Source organism: Paroedura picta, chromosome 15, assembly GCF_049243985.1.
Source record: "Paroedura picta isolate Pp20150507F chromosome 15, Ppicta_v3.0, whole genome shotgun sequence".
Lineage (NCBI taxonomy): Eukaryota > Metazoa > Chordata > Lepidosauria > Squamata > Gekkonidae > Paroedura > Paroedura picta.
The window spans coordinates 13,566,769-13,585,886 of record NC_135383.1 but is presented as its reverse complement, the minus strand read 5'-3'; the positions used below and the strand labels follow the sequence as shown (position 1 = coordinate 13,585,886).

The 19,118-nt window shown below is 49.6% G+C and overlaps 1 protein-coding gene across 2 annotated transcripts in view; it reads left to right on the top strand.

Annotated features, from left to right (window-relative positions):
- Positions 1–292: 292 nt before the first annotated feature.
- CAMKK1 (calcium/calmodulin dependent protein kinase kinase 1) overlaps positions 293–19,118 on the top strand; it is a 93,421-nt gene continuing 74,595 nt past the window's right edge. For both annotated transcript variants that reach the window (XR_013226706.1, XM_077311047.1), the window contains exon 1: positions 293–439. The gene's annotated coding sequence lies outside the window, so the exon portion shown is untranslated. The remainder of the gene's footprint in view (positions 440–19,118) is intronic.

Here is a 19,118-nt window from a genome sequence, read left to right as displayed (position 1 = left end):
AAAGCGGGGTATAAAACCCAACTCTTCTTCCTCCTCCACTGTTTTTGACCGAAGTGCATTCGAAACCCTGCATGGATTCCCAGGACGGCCCCAGCCGTCTTTCGAGTAGGACCTTTAGAGCCACCCGCATCGCATCGCCGGGTCTCTTGCTGTCCGGCCGGGCGTCCCACCGGGCGGCGTCGAGCCAAGAGGGCCGCCACTGCGCCAGCCCAAGGAGGAGGCGCCGAGCCGCTGCGCCGCCCGCCAATCGCGCCGCCCGTCGCAAGGCGGCCGGCAGGGGCGGGAGTTCTCGGGCGCTTCTCTTGGCATATATACGGTAGCCGGGCGCGGATTGGAGGGCTCGCCAGGCGACTTCGGTGCAGCTCCCCGCGAACGAGCGCCGAAGGGGCTCCGGCAGGGCGCAGCGCAGCGGCTCCTCGCCTTGGCCGCGCACGCCCAGGTAGGGGGGCTGCGGTGGGGGGCTGCGGTGGGGGGCTGGCTGTCGGAGGGTCTCCCCCTTCCTCCCTCCCTCCTTCCCTCCTCATCTCCGGATCTCGCCTGGCCGGCGCTCCATGCCCCCAGCTGGGATAGGATCGCCTGTTTTGCCGCCCGGGGGTCTCTGCGCGGGTGTGGGGAGCGGGGAGCGGGGGCCGGGGCGTTGTGGCCGGCGGACGGGCAGGGCGCGATGGATGGCTTGGGACGATCCCCCGGGGCTCTGCGCGGGGGAAGAGCGGAGGGGTTTCTCCGAAGGGCTTATGTTCTCCCCCCACCCACCCACCCATCCACCCAGCCCCGGTCTGCAGCGCCCCAGGGAGTCAGTAACCCGCAGGAGGTATCCTGCCTGCCGCGGTGGGGCCGGAGGGTCTCTTTCCCAGGTAAAGACGGAGGGGCTTGAGCAGGACCCAGGTGGGTAGGTAGGCAGGTAGGTGGGTGGGGGGTTCAAATGTGAGAATCGGCCCAGCGATTGAGCCTCGTCTTCAGGAGTTTGGGGGGGCCTCTCTGGGCTGTGGGGCGGTGTGACTTTTCTCCCCGAAGGGTGGTGGTGCTGGAAGATTGTCGCCGGCCCAAGGTCGGAGCCGAGTGCGGGATTCGAACCCGGGTCACGCAGATTGCTGTGCTGCGGCATCCTGGAGGGTATTTTGCCGACTGACCCGGACGGAAGCTTTCAACCTGACTGGGAGGATCTCCCTCTGCTCTGAGATGGCTTGTGGCTCATCTGGGGTCTTGCACTCTGCACATGCTCAAGGAGGTGGTTCTCTTTCTCGGGGCAAGCCTGGGCTGTTGCAGATGGAGGGTGGTCGGTTTTCCTGCTGGGCTGGGAAGGAACGCTCCCCCCGCTAAGTTGCTCTCCTTCAGCCTGTCCTACCTTGCAGGTTTGTCGCTGGGCTTCATTTGCTGCTGTGAGCTCCTTGGATAGGGGTTGAAGTATGGTTGTAATTTAAGAAACACTTTAAAAGCTCTGCATTAGGCTAATCATCTGTCTCTGCAGGGGGAAAAATGATTTTTTTATAACCCACTTTTTTACCCAAAGACATCTCAAAGCAGCCTACAAACACCTTTCCCGTCTTCTGCCCACAACAGATACCTTGTGAACCAAGCGTGGGGCTGAGAGAGCTCTGAGAGAACTGCTGTGCAAAAACAGCTCTAACAGGACCGTGACTGCCCCAAGGTCACCCAGTTTGGCTGCAAGTGCAAGAGTAGGGAATCAAACCCGGTTCTCCAGGTTAGAGACCACTGCTCTTTAACCACGACACCTCTCTGGCAGCCCCAAAGGTTCACGTTTCCTCTTCCAGCCCTCTATGGAAAACATTCTCATGAGATCTGTGGCGTAATTTTCCTTTAAAGTTCGCTCTGTTTTTAATCTCCCCATCCTCTCTTTTCTCTCCTATAATCCGTTTACGATGGGAAATGTCACAAAAGCAGGTAGAAGAAGAAGAGTGGGTTCTTATATGCCACTTTTCTCTACCCAAAGGAGTCTCAAAGCAGCTTACATTCGCCTTCCCTTTCCTCTCCCCACAACAGACACCCTGTGGGGTGGGTGAGGCTGAGAGAGCCCTGATATTCCTGTTTGGTCGGGTCAGCTTTATCAGTGCTGTGGCGAGCCCAAGGTCACCCACCTGGCTGCATGTGGTGGAGTGCAGAATCAAACCCGGCATGCCAGATTAGAAGTCCTCACCCCTAACCACTACACCAAACTGGCTGTCTGGTATAGACGGTATAGTGCACTGGCTGAGCACCCATTTTACTCGCAGAAAGTCCTGGGTTCCGTTCCTGACAATCTCCACTGAAAGGTTCTTGGGAAGTAGGTGTGGGGAAAGACCTTTCTCTGCCAGAGGTACTGGACACCTATTGCCAACTGGAGTAGATGACACAAAATTAGAAAGTAGCTTCAGACGTTTACCTGCCTCCTTTGATGCTCCTGGCCTTATGAGGCTCTGGTCCTTGTCTGTCCTGCTGGTGACAGGGAAAGGGATTGCCCCAAAGGTCAGAGACTCTGTCATGTCCTGTTCTGGAGCTCACCCCAGCTGCCTCCTTTCTAGCTCTTCTTGGGAATACAGGTCCCCTGGGAGGGGAGAAAATCACCCTGGGGCATTCTTCCATGGCTGAGATCTGCAGGGACTTTTCACTCCCTTGGACATCTTTCTAAAAATTCCTGGTGGCTGGGGAGCCCCTTCCCGAGACGGCTGCATTAACAGTGTGTAAGTGTTGGGGGGTGGATGCAGGACCGGTCTAGGCGTCCTTGGTAATTTTGGGGTTTTGTCATTTGCAGAGTGTCTTTTCTTTCGGCTGCTCTCCCTTTGTGGCAGCGTCTCAGATCCCCTTCAGGCATAATGGACTCCCTTCAGGTTGGCACGCTGCGATTCTGCCGCATTCCTGGCTTTCCTTTCCTTTCTTCGAATTTCAGTTTTGCAAGCCAAGTGGCTTTTCCCACCTGCTCCTCGGTGCCTCCAGAAACTGGTTTAGCCAGTGCTTTGTGCAATAAAACCAGATTGCTTGGGGGAGGGTTGCGAACACCACCACCACCCGCCTTTCTTGTTCTGGTTATTAACGGTTTGGGGAGAGTAGAATTCTTCAGGGAAGGAGGGGGCAGGCCAAGCCCTTCTGATTCTGCCCATTGGTAACAAAAGCTATCCATAATGTTGTATTTTCTGGCACCAGGGTTGTTTTTTCTGTCCTTTCGCTTCTGACTGCAGCCGTCAATCTCCTGGCAGTCAAGAACAGAAGCAGATCAGAGATGCTCGAAGATCTGTGAATAGCAGCTGGGGGAGGCCGTGTTCAAATCAGGATACCGGGGGGGGGGCTTGTCTTTGCACACTTTCCTGTCCGCAAACTCCTCCCCATTTCTATATGCCCTGTTGGAAGTAGCATGCAAGCAGAATATCAGAATCATAGAGTCGGAAGGGGCCACAGAGGCCATCTAGTCCAACCCCGTGCTCGGTGCAGGATCAGCCTCAAGCATCTGTCCAACCTCTTCTTGAAGACCGCCAGCAAGGAGGAGCTCACTGCTTCCAAAGGGCAACCAATTCTGCTACTGGACTACTCTGACTGTGAATATTTTTTCCCTGATGGCTAGCTGGTAGCTTTCTACATGTAGTTGAAACCCATTTCTGCTGGTCCTCTCCTCTGCTGCCAATGGGAACTGCACCTGGCCCTCCTCCAAGTTACAATGTTTCAGATACTTCAAGAGAGCCATCATGTCCCCTCTCAGCCTCCTCTTCTCCAGGCTGGACATTCCCAGGTTCCTTAACATTTCCTTGTAGGGCTTGGTTGCCCACATCCTGGATCATCCTTGTTGCTCTCCTCTGAACCCTCTCAATATTGTCCACGTCCTTTTTGAAGTGAGGCCTCCAGAACTGCACACTGGACTCCGGATGTGTTCTGACCATTGCAGTATACAACAGGACTATGACATATTGCGATTTTGATGGGATGCCTCTGTTGATACAGCCCAAGAAAGCATTTTCCTAATACAACTATTACTATTACTGCTAATAATAACTTTATTTTTATAACACGCCCTTTCCAGTCTAATGCTGGAGACATCCAGAGGTGTAACGGGCAGCCTCTTCTGCGATCGGGTCATTCTGCCACAGCTCTGTCCTATGAGTGATTGAGAGGTCGCAACACTTCCTCCCCAAGAGGCACAGATTAGATGGAGGCCAGGCCAGGCGAGCATTCATACAGGGACTCAACATTTTGCCTCCTTGCAGTGTAGGTCATTCAGTGGCGCCTCTGCTTTGAGAGTGAGTGAATGCATCCAATCGCCCCTGAGATAGAATGGAGGCAGAATTCCCAGCAGAATCTGGTTGGAAGGCCAGAGCAGTGACTCATGCAGAGACGCAACAGGCCACCCTAGTTGCCTTTAATGATTTGACTGATGCATTTGTAACGGCACACTCACGGTAATTTCAGGGCCCGAGTGTGTTGCATCATGCAGCTCAGCAATTACTGCACTATGAAGTTCCTGGTAGGCAATTGCTGGACAAATATTATATAAATATAAGAGCCTTTTTGTCAGGGCTAGGATGGGTCCCTTTCCTGATGCAGAAGGCTCAAGATTTGACGGACGTATCTGCCTTCCCATATCTCTGTAAGTCATTTGTGAGATGGTCACAGTTGGAGAGGAGGAGGAGGAGGAGACTCGTGACCTCTCTTCCAACATACAAAAGAGTTCACTGTTCACCCAGGGTGACTTCTTAATCATCGTAGGGGACCAGATGAAGAACTATTTAAGACTTCAAGGTCATATGGTGAATTCAGTTGTTGATCTAGGTAACTTAGTATTTTGCAATGAACATAAATCACTGATAGAACTCCTGGACCAGGTGGGCGTTTAAAGGGTCTCAACAAATGCATTGGTATGTGTGTGTGTGTGTGGGGGGGGGGGGAGATCTGTGGCTGTTGTTGGAAACGGTCCTTGAATGGAACCTCTGCGATCAGGGGCAGTATATCTCCCGACAGCAGAGGGTCAGCGGAAGAAGACTGAGTGGTTTTCATGCCAGGATGACTTATATACTTGGTGTGATGGTTAAGAGTGGTGGCTTCTGATCTGGGGAGCCAGGTTTGATTTCCAGCTCCCCTTCGGCTAGTCACAGTCCTGATAGTGTTGTTCTCACAGAGCTGTCCTGTCAGAGCTCTCCCAGCCCCAATTACCTCACAGGGTGTCTGTTGTGGGGAGAGGAAAGGAAAGGTGATTGTAAGCCATTTGAGACGCCTTTGGTTAGTAAAAAGTGGGTACAAAAATAGCTCTTTTTCTTTAGGGCTCCCTGGAACTGTCGGGGAAAATGAGATGTGGAAAAAGAGGAAAACTTGTTTCTAGTAGACCTCTTCATTGGACTATGAATGGGGAGCCCCCATGCACTGAAGCAGTCTACCTCTCATTACTAGATGTTGCGGGACAAAGATCCTGGAGCTCTTGTTTTCCTGTCCAGATTTTGTGACATCCCAGGGGTATCAAGTTGGCCAGATGCAGGACTGAATAGACGGTTGATCAGAGCCAGCAAATCTCTTCCTGGGTTTGAATGTAGATTTAAATCCCATCCGTGAGTCACTTTTCTGCAAAGCTGCTTTAATAAATTGGCGTGATTTAGGGCTAATTGGGGCTGGCATTCATTAAATCGCAATTGGGCTCTGGAATAATGAGAAGAGCTTGCCTCTGATCATGTTCAGTGTATTTTTTTCCCTCCACTGTTCAGTAGCCACGGCCAGCCTTTAATTTATTGGAAGGTTAGAGGGCCCAGGTTTGAAATCAGATGGCTTGCTTTCTAACCTGGATGTGAGCCGCGGTCCTCTTCTCGAATGAATGAACGCCCTGTCTGGTTTTTAAGAGCCAGCGGATTGTACTCCTGTCTGGGTAGCAGCAGCCCTCCAAAAATACACGCCATCGGTGCTAATTTAAACCGTGTTTCCCTTCATAATGCCTTCGGTGTGACTTGGCAAGCGGCTGAGATCGGAAAACTTACAGGCATGCGTGAAATCTTCAGGACTGTCCACCAGTATGACAATCACTGATATTTACTAATTCTCTGGTAAAACAGCCTGCCACGTGATGGGGCAGGGAATGGACAGATCGTTTTTGTGGGATGGTTTTGGTTAGAAAAATCTCTTGGGCGCTGGCCAGAACCGCAAAGGTGCTGAATCGGCTTTTGCTGCCCCCGTGAAAATCCACAGCAATGCTCGGTCAGAGGCTGCGGAATGAGGGTCATTGTACGGCAGGGTATGATTCTCTGGTTGTAGCTATATCGGCTGATTACTTGTGTGTGTGATAAACTTTGTACCCCAGACTGGATTTTGCCTCTTGGCTGTACCACCTTGGCTGCTAGCACGGAACTATGTTATAGCCCTGTAAAAGTTGTGCAGGTTTTACAGCTGGCTTGGAGCTGCATTGCAAATAAATCTGAAATCCGGCCCTGTAAAAGACTTAACGGCATGCTGTGAGACGTTCACCTTTCCCAAAATTCTTTTCGTTTATTGCTATTACTGTTTGTTCTACATCGCCTTCCTGGAGAATTATCATGGCGTTTTTATTTTCTTTTTTGCCCGATAGAAGAGCCAAGTTCAGATTGCCACCGGATGCCTTTGATCTGGTCACCATCCCTGAACCTCACCTGCCTTGCAGGTAGATTCAAATGGGTAGCCGCGTTGGTCCGAGGCAGCACAACAAAATTTGAGTCCGATGGCACCTTTAAGGCCAAAAAAGATTTATTCAAGGTGTGAGCTTTCAAGGTGTGCATGCACACGAAAGCTCGTGCCTTGAATAAGCCTATCTTGCAGGGTTGCCGTGTGTTCAAAATGGAAGAAGGGAGAATCATAGGTATCCACCCCCCCCCCGATCTTCTAGTTATGTGACATTTGGTAGCCAGGGGTAGATCTTGGTCTTTAATCCCCCTTTTTGGCCAGAAATGAGTATCTTGAGCAAGTTGCAGGAATCAGTATGCAAGAGAGACGTGACACTGGCTGGGAGGTCTATCGTGGGGCTTGTGTATATGTTTTGGTGGGTTTGGGTTCAGTTCTCAGTTCTGCTTGTACTATGCTGAGGCCTTAATAAACAGCTGAAATCACTCCCGGGGGCTGTGTCCACCTCTGAACCCACGGATTTAACAAAGACCCTTTGGTCAACTAATGGATTGGTTTTTATACCCCGCTTTGCACTACCCAGAGGAGCCCCAAAGCAGTTTACAAATGGCCTTCCCTTTCTTTCCCCACAACGAACACCCTGTGTTGAGAGAGCTCTAAGAGAGATGTCATCCGGACCCGTGAGGCTGCTGAGAGCAAGCCCCGAACTTAATTGCCCTTCAGCTCCGGCCTCTGCCTGCCGCACTTCACATCTTTGGTGGACCCCACCAGCTGCGAAAGACCTGGGCCTGAGGGGCTTTGAACTGGGATTTAGGACCATTCCACAGAGATGCCAATCTCTAGATGGAACCTGGAGATCCCTTGAAATTACCACTCCTCTCCAGACAACAGAAACCAGTTCCCCTAGAGAGCATGGCTGCCGTGGATGGTGGCCTCTATGCCATCGTACCCCACTGAGAGATCTCTGTCCTTCCCAGGCTCTACCCCTAAACAAAGAATAGTTGGTTTTATATCACACTTTTTATTTATATGTATATGTAAGAGCCTCTTGTGGCGCAGAGTGGTAAGGCAGCTGTCTGAAAGCTTTGCCCATGAGGCTGGGAGTTCAATCCCAGCAGCCGGCTCAAGGTTGACTCAGCCTTCCACCCCTCCGAGGTCGGTAAAATGAGTACCCAGCTTGCTGGGGGGTAAAATGGTAATGACTGGGGAAGGGAATGGCAAACCACCCCGTATTGAGTCTGCCATGAAAACGCTAGAGGGCGTCACCCCAAGGGTCAGACATGACTTGGACAGGGGATACCTTTACGTTTATATGTATATGTATATATGTGTGTGTGTGTGTATATATATATATATATATATATAAATTTTTAATTTTTCCAGAAAAGATAGGAATAGAATATAGAAGATACATATAATAAACATTTGTGAAGCAATTGTTTAGAATCTAGGATATATCCCTCTTTTCACTGTCCAAAGGAGTTTCAAAGCGGCTTACAATCACCCTCCCCACAACAGACACCCTGTGAGGTAGGTGGGGCTGGGAGAGCTCTGCAAGAACTGCTCTGTGAGAACAGCTCTAACAGGACTGTGACGAGCCCAAGGTCACCCAGCTGGCTGCATGTGGAGGAGCAGGGAATCAAACCTCCAGGAGTTTCCCAGCTTGACCTCTCCAGTCCCCAGTCTGCATCTGCAGCCAAAAGGGCCGGAGACCTGGCATTGCTTCCATTCCAGGTGGTTCTAAGCTTCCTGATTTAGTGAGGGTGTGGAGGGGCAAACGGAGGCATGCGGAGGGCAATTTTTTGCACCCTAGATTCAGACTAGAAGCAGAGCTGGAGACCCATCTGGATGGGAATTGTCTGGTGCAGCTGCCGATGAGCTTACCTGGGGTGGGTGGGTGGGAGTGTGCGTTAGGTACCTACGCTGCAGCGCACACTGGAACGTGAACTCAGCATTGCCTCTGCTGACGCGCACCTTTCAGTGTGTGGTGATGTCTGTAGTGGGGCTTTTAAATGCACACAGGCCGGTTATGCAACTCCGTTTCGTAAACGGCAAGGTTGGCTGGCTACGGACACTCGCGGGAAGGAAATCCTGACGCTTGTTGAAATCCTGAAGCTGGTTGGAATATATACGCTCTTGAAGGCTTTGGGGCAGTGTGCCCCTGGCAAGATCACTGGGGAGGGAGGGAGGGAAGGCACCTGAATCCAAAATGTGCACAGTGGGGCCCTGGGCAGAGTTACCTGCAGTCCAGGGACACCGTAGAAGAAAAAGAAGAGTTGGTTCTTATATGCCGCTTTTCTCTACCTGAAGGAGTCTCAAAGTAGCTTTCAATCGCCTTCCCTTTCCTCTCCCCACAACAGACACCCTGTGAGGTGGGTGAGGCTGAGGGAGCCCTGATATTCCTTCTTGGTCAGGTCAGCTTTATCAGTGCCGTGGCGAGCCCAAGGTCACCCAGCTGGCTGCATGTGGGGGAGTGCAGAAGATTAGAAGTCCACACTCCTAACTAGACTAATCACCAGATTAGAAGTCCACACTCCTAACCACTATCCTGTATTGATCTCAAGGCTGGAACAGCAGAGCTGGGACTGAGTAAAGTCTATGCCACCATTTATTGCTTATTGCTTTTGTAATTTTTATTGGGGGAATTTATGGGGTTTTGTTGTGATTTTATTGGATTTGTATTGTAAACCGCCACGAGACGGCTGTTGCCATGAGTATATAAGTCAACATATAAAATAAATAAAAAATAAGCCCATGAAGAAGGAGAAAAAGAGGTGGTTTTTATACCCTGCTTTTCACTACCTGAAGGAGTCTCAAAGTGGCTGACAATCCCCTTCCCTTCCTCTCCCTGCAACAGAGCTGTATGGGGGGGGGGGGCTGAGAGAGCTCTGCGAAAACAGCTCTAACAGGATTGTGACTGGCCCAAGGTCACCCAGCTGGCTGCACGCGGAGGAGAAGTGGGGAATCAAACCCAGCGCTCCAGATTAGAATCCACAGCTCTTAACCACGACACTACGCTGGAAGGCGTTGAGAAATCCTGTTGCAGTGTTAGAGTGACCGCTAACGACAAGCAGTACGGTACAGTGGTTAGAATGTCCAACCAGGGAGTCTCTGGCCCCAGTCACCACTCCCCTATGAAACTTCCTGGTTCACTTTCAGCCTGTCTTTCTCTCTGTGCCTGTCCTACCTCACAAGGTTCTTGTGAGGATAACATGGGTCAGGGGGAGTGACAACATTGACCGATAGACCACAGTTGTCGTGCGTTGGCATTCAGGTGATGAGATTCCAAGCTCAGGCTCCGGAACTGCATTTGTTCTGCCCTCTGTGACTCCAGTGCTTTTTTCTCTGCCTGAGTGAGGATTGCAGAGCTTCTTGGGCGTATCCTCGAAAACCAGAAGGGCCATTCCAAACAACTGCTTTGCTGCTCCCATCTCCATTCAAAGGGGAAGGCCTCCTGCCGCTGGAGATTGCGAGTGTTTCTCATGCGCGCGGCTGTGACAACCACTGCATTGCACCTTTTCAGCCTGGGAACCGGCATCAGAGCCATGACTTTTTGCTTGGGGTGTGCGGGCCCAGAGGGGGCAGAGTGTTGGAACAGAGGGGAAGGTGGTACGGGCTGTCAGTGATGGCGGAGGGTGCCGGGGGTGTTCTCTGGCTTGACCTTGACTCCCTTTGTGTTGCGGTCGGCGGGCAACAAAAGAACATTTGCATGTGCGTGAAGCACGCTGTGGTGTGAACATGTTTGTCGGTCCACTTTTGTGGCCGTCGGTGGATTAGGAAATCAGATATTTATTAATGCCTTTAAGCAATCTGCCTCTCTGTTCTTCAAGAGTTTCTATTTAAAAGGTTGGAAAGTCCTTTAATGGAGAGGGGGATTTGCCTTTAATGGAGAGGGGGATTTGCTGTCAGAACTTTTCTTTGTGATTTTTGGCTTTGCCTGATTGTTTTGATGCTGCCTTTGAGGTGTAGGGGTTAAGACCAGCAGGCTATAATCTGGAGAACCAGGCTTGATCCCCTCCCCCTCCATCTGAAGACTGCTGGGTGACTTTGGGCGAGTCACAGTTCTCTTAGAGCTGTTCTCACAGAGCAGTTTCCCAGAATTCTCTCAGCCCCACCAACCTCACAAGGTGCCCGTTGTGGAGAGAGGAGGGGAAGGCAATTGCAAGCCCCTTTGAAGCACATGAGGTCATCCTTGCTGGGAGACCTTGGTCCAGTCACAGATCTCTCAGAGCTTTCTCAGCGCCCCCCACCCCTACTTGCAGGGTGTCTTTTGTGGGGAAGAGGAAGAGTAAGTGATTGTAAGCCCTTTTGAGACACATGGGTGGCCCGTGGGCTGTTCTCTCATAACTTTTTCAGCCTTGCCTGCCTCAGAAGGTGCTAGTTGTGAGGAGAAGGAGGGAAGGTGATTGTAAGCCTCTTTGAGATTATTAAAGTTAAAAAAAATACCCTCCAGGGTATAAAAACCACCTATTTCTCTTGAATGTATGAAGCTCCCTTGTACTGAGCTGTATAAGGCTGTGGTCTAATCTGTGCTTAATGCTTTCAGATTGTTTTTTTAAATGGGAAATGCCGGGGTCTGAACCTAGAAACTTCTGCAGGCGAAGCAGCCGTTCTAACACCGAGCCATTTTTTTTACAGAAGCACCATAGATGCAGAAAGCAGGTGGGAAAAGGTATTAATTTTAATGAGGAAAGAAACTGATCATGAACATGAATAATCATTGCTCCATTTCTTGCAAAAGTGAAATAAATTGGACCGGGGCCATTTGACTCACACCTGACAGCTTTTTGAAAAATTCGGCCTTAGCTTTGTTCACCGGCCACGCTATGGTAAAAAGAAATGCCATTGAGGCAGGTTTCCTAGACATTTTCCTAGACACTGCAGGATCAAGAAGGTTCCCTGCTAATCTAGGCACAGAATTGTTCTGGACGTTAGCGATCATAATCTTCAATCTCAGGGTGTGTTTGAGGGGTGGGGGCAGGGGGATGCAATTTGCTAGGTTAGACCAGGGAAAAAAAACAAGGGCTGTGTTACCACTGAGATGGGCACCTACTGTCCAGCAACTGTGACGTCAACAAAACAGATCCGGAGGTCTTCTTTTGGGGTGCAAAACAGTTTTTAGGTCTGGTTCGTGTCCCCATGATCTGTAAACATTTGCAGTATGTGTAATTGTAGTTGCTCTCTCAGCATGTTGAGTGTATGTTTTGTTGTCACCCGGCCCAAATTTGTTCCAGAATCCCTTAGGAAGAGGGGGAAATTCTGTCCTGGAAGGCAGGGAATAGGGGGAGGGGAGGGGCTGCAGCATGAGGCATCCTTTCCCCTTCTCTCTGATGGAAACAGGGACCTAAATTGCTTGCCTGCTTGGCTGATTCGCTCCCGGATCTTTGAAAGCTGCAGCAGGGTGCATGACCGAAATTAAATTGAAATGGGAAGCAATGAATATTGCACAACCAATGTCGCAGACTGCTCTTTCCGTTTCTGTGTGTGTGTGTGTGTGAGCAGTTATTTTTCAAACTGTGTTCCTGGGAACCTTGAGTTGTTTTGGACCTTTTTTTTCAGTGTGCCTTCGAACGCTCAGATTTGCAGGGGTGGAAATGCCTCTCGGATGATCTGGAACGGACGGCAGGCAAACATGATGTGACGTGTCGAATCCATCATCCAGATGTTCGGTGGCTTGCTAGGGGTGGGCTGGGCTGCCACCGCAATGGAATCCCGAATTCCGCCGTGCAAAGCCTGCTGTTTTTCTTGGAGGAATGTTGGCGTTTCCCCCAGAATTCTGGGTGCTTTTCAAGGACTTCCTGAACCCTCCTGAATCTCATTTTCTTGGCCTAGCTCTATCGTAAGCGGTTGCCTCCTAGCTCCTTGCTTGTAAATACTTGTCTGATATTGGAACAGCCTTTGGCTGATACAATAAACAATCCTTAAACGAAACAAAATGAATCACACACCAGAACAAACAGAGCTGAGTCCGGAAGGACTTGGATGTTTGTTTGCTGATGCGGTGAATTAAAAGACAGACGCAAGTTTTCTTATGCATCGCTGAAAGCTGATCGGAGGAGCTGTTTTGCACACTTCCCTCAGCTCCTGTCCAAACATAGGCCTAACGAGGTCTTCCTAAACCAGGGGTAGTCAAACTGCGGCCCTCCAGATGTCCATGGACTACAATTCCCAGGAGCCCCTGCCATAGACATCTGGAGGTCCGCAGTTTGACTATCCCTGTCCTAAACCATCAAAGAGATTTTGTGCTGTGTAGGGATGTGGGTTGGGAAATACCTGTAGATTTGGGGGTGGAGCTGGGAGTGGGTGAGATTTGGGGTGGGGTGGGGCTTCTGTGGAGTATAGGGCTATGAAATCCACCCTCCAAATCAGCCGTTTTCTCCAGCAGAACTGATCCCTTGCGTCTGGAGATGGACTCTAATTCCAAGGGATCCCCATGTCTCACCTGGGGACAGGCATCCCTATAGGTGGCACCTGGGGATCCTCCAGAATCACAGCTCATCTCCAGACTTCAGCAGCCGAGAAGTATAATATTACTGATGCGATCGGTGATGCCCAACCCGGTCGAGACAGGGAGGTTGCAGAACATGGTCCTGTTCCAAATTTCTCTCCCAGTTTGGCGCTTTTGAATCATCCGTCTGCTTTCCAAAGTGGAACTGATTTATTAGGACTCCCCCCTCCGCTGGGGATTCGTATTTCTGTCTTTTGGCATATGCAAGTTATCCATCCTGCAAGAGCAAGGGTGCCCAAACTTTGTGAACCTGGGGGCACCTTTAGAGTTCTGACACGGGGTGATGGGTAGAAGCGCCCAACGGCTGCGATAGGCGGCAGGCTCAATGGCAAAAGGCTGCCACAGGAAGTGGAGCCAACCCCGAAATGTTAGGGAGTGGTGCAGTGTTAGCTGTAGCCAAAGCGGCTCTAAATAAATGGTACAGCCAACCGAATCTGGTTGTGGCCAGGGCTTGCAGCAGGCCTTCCCCTGGGATTCCCAAATGGGTGGGAGTTCGTTAATTTTTAATATATTTTCAAAATGTGTTAAACAGTTATTGGGTGATATGACCATATAGGGTCATGCCAACCTGTTTCCTCCCCCCCCCCCCAGTGGCTAATGATGGGTCTGGAGGGTAGGCATGTCCACACAGCTCTGCTTCCCAACCCTATTCTGCACAATTGCACCAGTTCTGGGGTTTCTCCAGGCCTGAAGAAGGCTTCAAGGGGTTTCTCAATGGTAAAAAAGTTGGGAAAGGTGGGCTTAGAGCAGGGGTAGTCAAACTGCAGCCCTCCAGATGTCCATGGACTACAATTCCCAGAAGCCCCTGCCAGCGAATGCTGGCAGGGGCTTCTGGGAATTGTAGTCCATGGACATCTGGAGGGCCGCGGTTTGACTACCCCTGGCTTAGAGGGTAGGTCTCTCGGGGGCCCCCTCCCCCTGTATTTTGCTTTGAGCTTGCTGGCCGAAGCAAAGCAGGATATGAATGGAAGAATTGCTTACAATGGAAAACAAATTAAGGTCTACAACACTGAGAGCACACAACAGGATTAAAGCATGGCGCGGGCATTTTCCTGATTGCCATAAATCCTAATATTCCCCCAGACAAAATTAAGTTAGGAGAAGCAAACAGCCTAGTCCCTATAATAGAATTGCCCTTTGGTTCTAAGGCTGCCAAATGTGGGCTACTGAGACCATCAATCAATGTCTTTTATATGTCTCAGATCGAAGGAAGATCTGACAGTGGGAATCCAGTGTCTTTACAGCCCCCTCGACTGGATTGTTAACGCCAAGCTAATTTGTGTGCAGCTCCACGAAGGGGGTGATTTTTGCTAGTCTTCTAAGGTCGCCCCTGGGAAGGGAGAATTGCGTCAATCCGTGTATGGATGGAAGAACATTGCTTTTGCGTCCCTAAGTGCTTTCCCCTACGTATTCGACGGGGAAAGACGTGGTTTAACATTTATTTTCCAACAGCAGATGCTAGCTAACGTTTATGAGGGGGGCAGCCAAGGGATCTCTGCGAAGTTCCTTTCACAGAATGGCAGATTTCCTTTGAGGCGGGAGGAAGTGATCAGAAGAGACATCAATAAGAACAAAGATGACCAGGGGGTTTTGTTCTTCAAAGTTACGTCTGAATAAAAGTGCCCTGGATTTTTGGGGGATTTAGTTCAGTACTTTATTTAATTTATTTTCATATTTTTACGCTGCCCTTCCCCGAGGGCTCAGGGCAGCTCACAACATGTTAGTACAAAGGCAAATGTGAGAACATTTAAAGCCAATTTGCGTTAAAAACCCACCACCTTCTCTCCAGTTGCTGGTAGCATGATCTCCCTCATTCTGCGCTCCCTTCTCTGCCAGCCCTGTAATATTTTGGAGTAAAAATTCTGTTTCATCCTGACCAATCACAGCAATGACTTCTACCACTGTCTACCACTCACCAGAGAGATTCGGGTACAGGCAGATATTACTCAAGCTTCTCAGTTTTCCACTGGAATAAAAGCCCCACCTGCATGACCCAGACCCAGAAGGAATATCAAGCCAATTCTGCACATGTCGGATAATGCAATTTCAAAGCAATTTTTCCTGTTCCACACAGGAAAATTCAGCTGTAAAAGCACATTGAAAGTGCATTATCCAATGTGTGCGGAATGAGCCTCAGTCTCCACTTTCTTTAGGAATCTCTGGTGATTTCTAGAAAGGCATCCTGCCTGTGTCCCGCCTCCAGCTGGCTAGAAACCCGAATGCTGATGAACAGGATAGCATGGAAAGATTAGTAAAAAAAATTGTTGATTTTTGCAGAAACTTCATTGCCCCTAAACCAGGGGTAGTCAACCTGTGGTCCTCCAGATGTTCATGGACTACAAGTCCCATGAGCCCCTGCCAGAAAACGCTGGCAAGGGCTCATGGGAATTGTAGTCCATGGACATCTGGAGGACCACAGGTTGACTTCCCCTGCCCTAGACCATGCCTCCCTGTCCAACCTCATGTATTCTGTTCCTTTCCCATTTATTTATTAACGCTCAGACACCAGTTGGTCATAAGATACCAAATACATGGTTATAAATACAGCTTTTATGCTAGGAGATGATGATTAAATGCCATAGACAAAAATTTGACCCCTTGCAGAAGTCCTGTGAGGAGCAGCTTCAGCTAAGAGCTACAACCTTCAGCCTCACGAAACCCTGGATTTATGAGGTCTTGGGTTGCCAGCTCTGGGTTGGTACCTAGAGATTTATAGGCGGGGCTGGGGAGGGCGGGGCTTAGGGAGGGGAGAGACCTCAGTGGTGGAATGCCATAGCAACCATTTCCACTGGGGGAAGTGATCTCTGTAATGCGGAGATCAGTGGCCATTCTGGGAGATCCCTGAGTGCAGAAAACGGCTCTATGCATTGACATTTTAAAAAAGAGAGCTCAAATATAACTTGGCAACATTTCCTACCATCTTTGAGCCACAGTGAGGGGGGCGGGGGATTAGTGCAACTGGCCTTTGAGGGGAGGGCAGGGGAGTGACATTGCATGATGACATGGGACAGCCCTTCCCATTTGCACCTGAAAACAATCTCATGATGCTCTAGGAATTCTCTCATCCTTGTTTTCTTTTTTTTTTTGTCATAGAATCATAGAGCTGGAAGGGACCTCCAGGGTCATCTAGTCCAACCCCCTGTACAATGCAAGAACTCAGGATGCAGGAGCTCATAGTGACGTGTGAATTCCTAGGGCGATGTGATATTATTTCTGGGTACAAACCGGAGGTGAATTGCTGGAAGTGACATCCGACCCTATTTTGGGTGGAGTTCTTTAGGATCAAGAGACAGGTCCACACAGCATGCTTCTAAATAGAATCATAGAGTTGGAAGGGACCTTCTATGCAAGACGCTCACAACCCTATCACTCATCCCCTGTAACCTGCCACCCCCTTGAACCTTCACAGAATCAGCCTCTCCATCAGATGGCTTTCTGGCCTCTGTTTAAAAATCTCCAAAGATGGAGAACCCACCACCTCCCGAGGAAGCCTGTTCCACTGAGAAACCACCTAACTGTCAGGAACTTCTTCCGGATGTTTAGATGGAATTTCTTTTGAATTAATTTCATCTCATTGGTTCTGGTCCGTCCCTCCGGGGCAAGAGAGAGCAATTCTGCTCCATCCTCTACATGGCAGTCTTTTAAATACTTGAAGATGGTTATCAGATCCCCTCTCAGTCCTTATCTCCAGGCTAAACAGACCAAGGTCCCCCAACCTTTCCTCATACATCTTGGTCTCCAAGACCAAGAGTATGGTCGATTCTACACAATTGTTTTTCCCCCTTGACAGCAGCCAAACAACAAAAAACAGGAAACACCAAGCGGCCAGCGATGCCCAATGAAGGTGTGCGAAGTGGGGAAAGGAAACAAAAAGTTGTGGGATGGGGGTCTCTTGGGGAGCCCGGAATTTAATCCTGACAAATTATAACTGCAACGCCCGAAAATAATTTGTTGCTACTGGAACCAGCAGTTAGAGCCCCCGAGCGAGCGGCTCACAGACCGGCCGCTGCAGGGAAAAACAAAACCGAGCGGCTCCTTTTCCTCCTCCATTTCTTGCTCTTTCAAGTAAGGAACAATTATCTCAGTTGCGTGCAAATTGTTCCAAACTAATGGGTTCTTTATCTTCCCTTTGGGAAAGGTGTGGGGGCTTTTTTGGGGGAAGGAGAAGGAAATTACAGGGTTATATTAGGATACAATAAGCTTGTTGAAAGACTGCTGAAGGAGAGCCGTGCAAATTGCCAGCCCCTGCACTTCAAGGATACTCAGAAATGGCTTGGTATTCGGCAATTGGTGGTACGGAAAGAAGAAGAGGATTAAAAGGGGAAATGGCTTTTCTTCTAATGGGCAAATATCACACTCTTGAAACCTTGAGGCTGCCTGACCTGTAGCCTTTGCTTCACCACTGCTTTTTTTTTAAAGATGGTTTCAGTGTGCATGGGATAGTTTAGGGTTGCCAACTCCTGACTGGACAATCCCTGGAGATTTTGGAGGAGGGACCTCTGCCGAATATAATACCACAGAGTTCACTGTTTGAGCCAGGGGAACGACATCCAGAGATTAGTTGGAATTCTATGATATTACTGAAGAAGAAGAAGAGTTGGTACTTATATGTCACTTTTCTCTACCCAAAGGAGGCTCAAAGCAGCTTACAATCGCCTTCCCTTTCATCTCCCCACAACAGACACCCTGTGAGGTGGGTGAGGCTGAGAGAGTTACTGCTCAGTTAGAACAGTTTTCTCAGTGCTGTGCTGAGCCCAAGGTCACCCAGCTGGCTGTATGTGGGGCAGCAGGGAATCAAACCAAGCTCGCCAGATTAGAAGTCACTGCTCTTAACCACTACACCGCATACACCGCATTAGTTTTTACACTATGCTCAAAAATGAATAATCACTTGATCCGTTGAGTGTCCTTGCAAACTGAAGAAAAGAGATTTTAAGAAAAAAATATTCGCTATTGGTCCAGTATTTCCTATATTGCTCCAAATCACAGAATGTCTCCAGTTCTTCCCCATTTCTAACATAGAAATTTCACGCACGCACTGTGTGCCTTTTTAATACACGGAGCATTAGACGCGCACCGTTCAGCTCAAGGCTGATTTTTAAAAAAGGAGAATCTCATAACTTCAGAGGAGATTTAATAAGTCTAGAGAGTGTTTAAATAATGGATGGGCTGCCGTAACAGAATGAATCCCGCCTGAAGTTTTATGTCGCTGAAAAGAAGTTCAAAGAGACAAGGAACAAAATTGCCGTCCATGAGCTGCAAACACATTTAATTGGCCCGTGAAATGTCAGTGATGAGGGTATGTTTCTTTTTTTAAAAAGAAAAGAATGGGCTGCTGTTCAGAGAGGCTCATCTGGTGGCTTCCTGCAGGGCAGTAGAAATTTAGTAGCGTTCACCGGATGCTCTGCCCTGGGGCAGAGAGTAGGATGGATCTTTGGACTAGACCAGTGGTTCTCAACCTGGGGGTCGGGACCCCTTTGGGGGTCGACTGACCCTTTCACAGGGGTTGCAGCAGGCCAAGAAGCTTGGCCAGAGGGGTGCTATCGTCACAACAGCCTTGCAGAGTAGATCGAGATAGAGCGTTCGTCTGTCTGGAGCAGCGGAAAAGAGCGAGATCGGCATCGTGGGATAAGAGGTAGAACTGAACTGAGAAGCCCCAGAAAAAACTAATTTCTATACAATCATGAACAATGGATCTTCATGCCATGGGTCAGTTTTGGTTTAATTCCTGTGAAAGAACACTTGCATAATTTTAGGGTTGGGGGTCACCACCACATGAGGAACTGCATTAAAGGGTCGCGGCATTAGGAAGGTTGAGAATGACTGGGCTAGATCTACTTAGCTGGACGACGGCCAGGCAGGAATGGACTGGCCATTGAAACAGGGTGTGTTTCTGGTGGGCCACTGCCTTGGAGAGGGCTGCTAGCAGCAAACAGAACAAAGCAGGGAATCTGCAGGGAAGGGAGGGAGGGGTGATATCATGTAATACACTGGCATAATTTCTGGGGTTTCACCCAGTAAAGACCACAAAGACTGGGGGAATCCCTATAGCAGG